Source organism: Nannospalax galili, unplaced genomic scaffold (genome assembly GCF_000622305.1).
Source record: "Nannospalax galili isolate Female #2095 unplaced genomic scaffold, S.galili_v1.0 scaffold383, whole genome shotgun sequence".
NCBI classification, from domain to species: Eukaryota; Metazoa; Chordata; class Mammalia; order Rodentia; family Spalacidae; genus Nannospalax; species Nannospalax galili.
Genome location: NW_008351346.1, coordinates 1,193,497 through 1,199,782, shown reverse-complemented (window position 1 = coordinate 1,199,782; position 6,286 = coordinate 1,193,497).

The window sequence follows — 6,286 nt, the reverse complement described above, 5'->3', positions numbered from 1 at the left end:
ATAAAGGGGGAGATATACTCTATTACATAAATATTATACTGCATATATATCAAATATATCAGATATTTTTATATATAGTACCAGTTACCCAAAAGTTAATTTTGTGATCAAAGGCAATTTTAATAATATAGCTATAAGTCCCGTGAAGAAAAAAAAATATGCATTGGTCTCAAAAAGTAAATCTGAGAGACCACTTATAAATTGCCTAGAACTGGGAATCAAGAGCTGGCTGTGTACTTATGAGCACTTGCAGCTCTTCTGGAAGACAGGCGTTGTTCCCAGCACCCAAGTTAGTCATCTTACAGATATCCTTAACTCCAGTTCTAGAGGATCTGACACCCTCTGCTGGCTGCTGCAGGCACCCTCCCACACTTGGTTTACAGTCACACAGACAGACATACACATAGATAAACATAAAATAAATATGAAAAAGCAGTAGCAAAATAGCCTAAATATAAGAAACAAGGTGGAAATAATTTTTATAAAGAAAATTAGTTAATAGTTATCTGAAATATTTTATTTTGTTTTTTCTGAGACAGGGTCTCTCTGTAGCCCCAGCTGTCCTGGAACTCATTATGTAGACCAGGCTGGCCTTGAACTCACAGAGATCTGCCTACCTCTGCCTCCCAAGTGCTAGGATTAAAGGTATGCGCCACCACGCCCAGCTGAAATATATTTTAACATAATCCTACAGATAGTAAGTCCTGATTTCTAGGCATTGTCTTTATTTTTTTACTCATAGCAACTCTAGAAAATGTATTACACATTTTCAAGTGAGGAAACTGAAATCAGAAAGAGAGATTAACTTGCATAAAACAAATACCAATCAAGAAGAAGGGTAGGATTTTTTGTTCATACTTTCATTTAACAAAGCCATTTGACAAATTGTTAGGAAATTTGATTGTACATTTTCAAAATACAAATGCCTATATTGTGTTGTGTTGACATTAATAAGTTGTGCCTAGGTGCCCATTATGAAGCAACCAAATTCTGCTTCAATTACTTCTTTTGTATGTTGTCCCTTTGATATTTCTGTTTCCTTTGTCAGGAGTTGGGTTTTCTCAGGTGAAAAATTGAGTCAATAAACTATATCATACTGCCACACAAGTATTATTTAACCTATATATCTATGTATCTCTCCATCTACCTACCTACCTATCTTTTGCTTATCTCTTGTGGTTCTGAGGATTGAATCTAGGGCTTCATGCAGGGTAGGCAAGTTCTACTTTTGAGTGATTTCCCAGCCTTTTTTTAAAAAATAAGTTCCTAATGTATAATAATGACTAAATCATCAATAAATAGGCATAGGGAAGAAGAAAGTAGTTAACATGTATTAAGTGATGGGTGGAGATTTGTTAGTAATGGTGAGGCCAGATATCACCAAGAAAACAATATAAGAAAAAAATTAAAATCTCAAAAGTGAACAAAATTAGAATTTTTAAAAAGTACAAACCATGAAAGAAAACCAAATAGAATCCTGGAGCTGAGAACACAATCAGTACATTGAAAACTTCCCCATAGAGAATGTAAAGTCAAAGTTGAATAGGAAATGTTCCTATAGGCTCACAGTTTGAGTGCAAGGTCTCTAGGTGGTTGCCGTATATTGGAAGGTCTTGGGACCTTTAGGACATATAGCCTGATGAAAACAGTATGTCACTGGGGATGAGTCTGTAGGGTACATTATCCATGGCCACTGCCATTTGTACCCTGTGCTTCTTGATCAGCCATGAAGTGAACAGCTGTCCTATGGCATGCTCCTACCGCCTGATTCTACCAAGGCAGGAACCTAGAAGTATTGAGTTCTTGGTGTATCCAAAATTAAGTTGATAGCAGCTTAAAGCAGGCAATTATAACTGCATGAAAAGGTATATTCACTCAATGGTAACTATAAAGAAAAATAACCTTCTAATAGATACAATAAAATAAAAGAGAAAGCAACCAAAAAACATCATTAAAAGAATCACAACTATCTTAACAATATTGGAAAGTAAACTTAAAGGAACTCAGTATTATTCCCCAAACTAAAAATCTTGTTATGGTAAATCCTAATTAATTAATACTTAAATTGCAAATTGATTAATTTCTCCAATGAACAGAAGTAGAACAGTTGAATGAAATTTTTTAAAGAAAGAACCAATCATAAATTGTCTACAGGAGATTCTCTTAGATTTAAGGACAAACACTAGATTTAAAATCAGTAATAGGTTGTAGATTTAAGAACAAACATAGATTTAAAATAGAAGAAGATATTCTTTGCAAATAATAACCAAAAAACAGTAGAGGTGACTAAGAGAAAATAGAATTTAGCTAAAAAATTATGAAAGGAGATAAAGTTTTGTTATGTAGTCATAAAGAAGTCAATTTACCAAGAAGATATAAGAATTATTAAGGTATAGGTACACAACTCCCTGGAGGTGCAGGAGCTAGCTCTCTAGGTATCAAGGGAAAAGGGCCTATGGTGAAAATGGCAAATTGCCATGTATGTGTTTCAGTAAAAATGAACAGTGGGGTTAAAAACATTAGGGTTAAAATGGCCAAATCAGGAACTCTAGGGTTAAGAGACAAAGTGATAGCAAGTGGAACAAGACATAGAGTGTTGCTGGTTCTCTCATGGGTCCAGCCCACAAAGGACTGCAGGGAATGAGGGTTCTGACCCAGGGGGGATGAGCGGTGTGGAGTCAACACACAGACACTGGGAGTTGGGTGAAAGCAGGCACTAGGCGAGGTGCTACAGACTCATTTATTGCTGGGAAGGGCAGGCCTTATATATCTCTTCCCCTACCCCCAGTGTCCCATAAGCTTGTGTGTCGATCCCTGATAGATCCCCTCACCCAGGCTGCTTGCATGATTAGTCTCTAGGTCCGAGGGCAGATTATAGGTTGGCTCTTTTGCGCAAGAGTGGGGCTGTGCTCTCAAGGTGGAAGCTGTGCTCTCTAGTGCAGCCTGTGCTTAGGTCTGGCATTTCACCTCTTACATATCCATCCCTTTTTATTATAGAAATGTCAGCAGGAGCTGAGGTTCTTTGCCTCAACATAGTTGACCCCACCACAGAGGGCACCCAGCTTGATGGACTGTGCCTGTCTTAGGTCATTCTGACCATCAGGATCTTACCCGTCATTGACTACCAACCCTCAAAGGGTGTGACCTCTGGCATGATCATGTGAGGGAGGAGGAGGGCAAGGAGTCATACAACCACTTCTTGGGTATCAGCAAGCCAGACCTGCTGGACCTGGGGGCAGGGACCAAAGTCTGGATCCTCGAGTATCTTGAGAACCTGATACACTAGGTAATTTACTTGGTTTTGTCTGTGGAAGTGTAGAACAAAGCATTTTATGAGCAAGAAACGAACTAAGACTATGACACCCAAGAATAAATAAGTAACAATTCATAAAGGGTCAAACAAAGCTTTTAAGTTTGACCAAAGTTTATCAAGGAACCCAGAGTTTATATCTAATGTCTGATCCCATGTCTAATTTAGGCAGATGATCTGGTCAGTGAGCAAGGTGGAGTAGTTGAGAAACTTTTGGCTCCAGTAGCCATGGATGTACTGTGAGAGTTCCATCCTGGCCCTAGTGAGGTTATCTACTTTGTAAGGTGTGAGACACAGGGCTTTGAACCATGGGTCACAGCCATTAGCATCATTTGTTTGACGATTGTCATCTCCTCCCCAAGGAGGACTACCTGTTGTTGGATGACAGAAACAGCCTAGAAGAGGTGTTGAATAATAAAAGATTGAGTGTGTAAGGCCACAGATGTTTTGGATTCGACCTCATTGAGTGTCTCCGCAGTAGTGGAAGATTGAATGATAGCAACAGCAGCAGTGGCAGCAGCCCCTAAGGAAAGGATAATGGTGGTGACAATCGCTGCGGTAATACCAAAATCTCTCTTGATGTGGGGGAAGGGTTGGAGAGCCTTCTGTTCCATGAGGGTGATAACATGGAAGAGAGAAGCATTGGGAACAGGAACCCAGATTGCTATGGGTTCACACACAAATAGAACAAGAGAAGCAGGGAAAATCCAGCATGCTGAGAGAGTGCCATTAATGAGGAAACAGTTAAGAATATCCCCCAGGTTGTCTGAGAAATTAGCAAGGAGCAGAGGAAATGGTGGTCGAACATAAAGAAGCAAGGAGATCAAATGGGAGATGTTAACAGAGACTTCATTTGGTGTCCAATTTGGGTCTGCGACACCCAAGGAACCCATCTCTGAGTTATCGCCTATATATGTACCATTAAAGATGGCTCCACCTAATACAAAGATGAGAGTACACAAATCCAGGCAAGCTGCCAGTCCACAGAGGTCCCAGGCCCCCCTGACAGTGTCTTTATGCCTGTGGTCATGGTAGACATAGGAGCAAGGTTTTGTAGAGACAAGGTGTCTCCAGGCTGCCAGGGAGGAAGCCTGTGGGCATCCATTATAATTCATAAAGAGGAGCATACCTCCAGGAGTGAGTGGGAGGCAGTGTTCCCACAGAATAGGAAAGTGCAATGTGGCAGGAACTTTATGGGTGGGAGGGCACCGGGTCAATGGAGGGCACCTGACCCTTGTGGGGGGAGTGATGGTGGCCCTGGGGACACTGTAGTCTCAGAAGTGTCTTTTACTAAAGGAGACCAGATTTTGAGGCCCCATAAAGAGCCCTGGCTCTAGTTTCCATGAAAGTCACCTGTTGTGATGTTAAAGAGGGGGTGACACTGTGAGGCATTAGGGGAGGAGGGGTTAAGGGCTGGGCTGAAGCAGAGTGATCTTGCAAGGGACCATGTGCCATTTATAGGAACAGACACATAAATCAATTCCATGGTGGAGAGACTAAGGGATTCATTAGTAATAAAGAGAACCGGGAAAGTGGATGACTGTTCATCTACAGGGTGGATCAGAGGTGGTAAGGGGACCAGTGCCCAGAGATCTGAAGCCTGGGGAGAAGCACAGCCAAAGGGCAAAAGGGTGCCAAGGATGACGAAGCCGGAAAAGGATGCTATGGCTTATCAAACTCACAGTCGGGCCCAGTCTCCAGACGGGTTTCCGTAGCTGGTCAGATGTCTCTCAATGGAATCCAGATCGGGGCCATAGCGTCCTGTGGAAAAATACAAGCATATCCCCATACTCATGTCAGGATGGGGGCTGGTTTCTGCCATAAGGATGAAATAAGATCCCTCTATCTAACTAGTGGCAGAGGTGCAGCCCAAGGCAAGGAGGACCAATGTTTGTATGCTGGACTGAGACGCTGGTCATCAAATATGAGGAAATTAAGATGGAACAAAGCCTCAGTGAGAGCCAGGTGAGGGTCACGTTTGGCCTCAGCTAAGGGGCTTTTAGCCAGGAGGGACTTAAGTGTCCTGTTGGTCCTTTCACCAATGGCTTCTCCTTGGGGGTTATAGGGAATAACAAAGGTATGTTTCATTCCCCAGGAGGAAACAAATTTACTGAAATATTGAGAGGAATAAGCAGGCCCATTATCAGTCTTGAGTGCCCAGGATATGCCCATGATTAACATGGCAAATTTTATAGCTTTAATGGCATGTATAGTCTTTTCCCCCCGAGATAGCTAAAGCATAAGTAAGGGAGGAGCATGTATCAACTATAACATGAACGAATCTCAATTTCCCAAAAGGGGGGGTAGTGAGTCACGTCCATCTGCCAAATGGCATTGGGTACCAAACCATGAGGGTTCACTCCTCCCCTGTTAAGGGGCCTGAGAGGCATGAGCAGGGCACAGGTAGCACATGAGCAGACAAGGTGCTTGCATTGGGACACAGGGATTTCTGGGAGGAGTTTATGAATACTCTGAGGGGACAGGTGGAATTGTTGATGTAAAACTCGTGCTTATTCTAACAGGTCAGATTGGACTGGCATGATCATGGCATCTATGGCAGCATTTCCCCGAGTTAAGATTCTGGGAAGGGCAGAATGTGAGCGAATATGTGAGATGTACCATGGGTGACTTCTATTTTCTAGGCATTCCTGTAGCTTGACCATAGTGAGGCGGAGTGGGATGGAGGAGTTTTTAGGTTTTGTTTGTTTGTTTGTTTGTTTGCCCAGAGTTAAGATTCTGGGAAGGGCAGAATGTGAGCGAATATGTGAGATGTACGATGGGTGACTTCTATTTTCTAGGCATTCCTGTAGCTTGACCATAGTGAGGCGGAGTGGGATGGAGGAGTTTTTAGGTTTTGTTTGTTTGTTTGTTTGTTTGTTTAATTAAAAGAAGCATTTCATTATAACAGCATTAACCTATTCAATAACATTTTTCTGAGCTAGGGTACATCTGTTTCAAAATTGGCTGTACATTTCT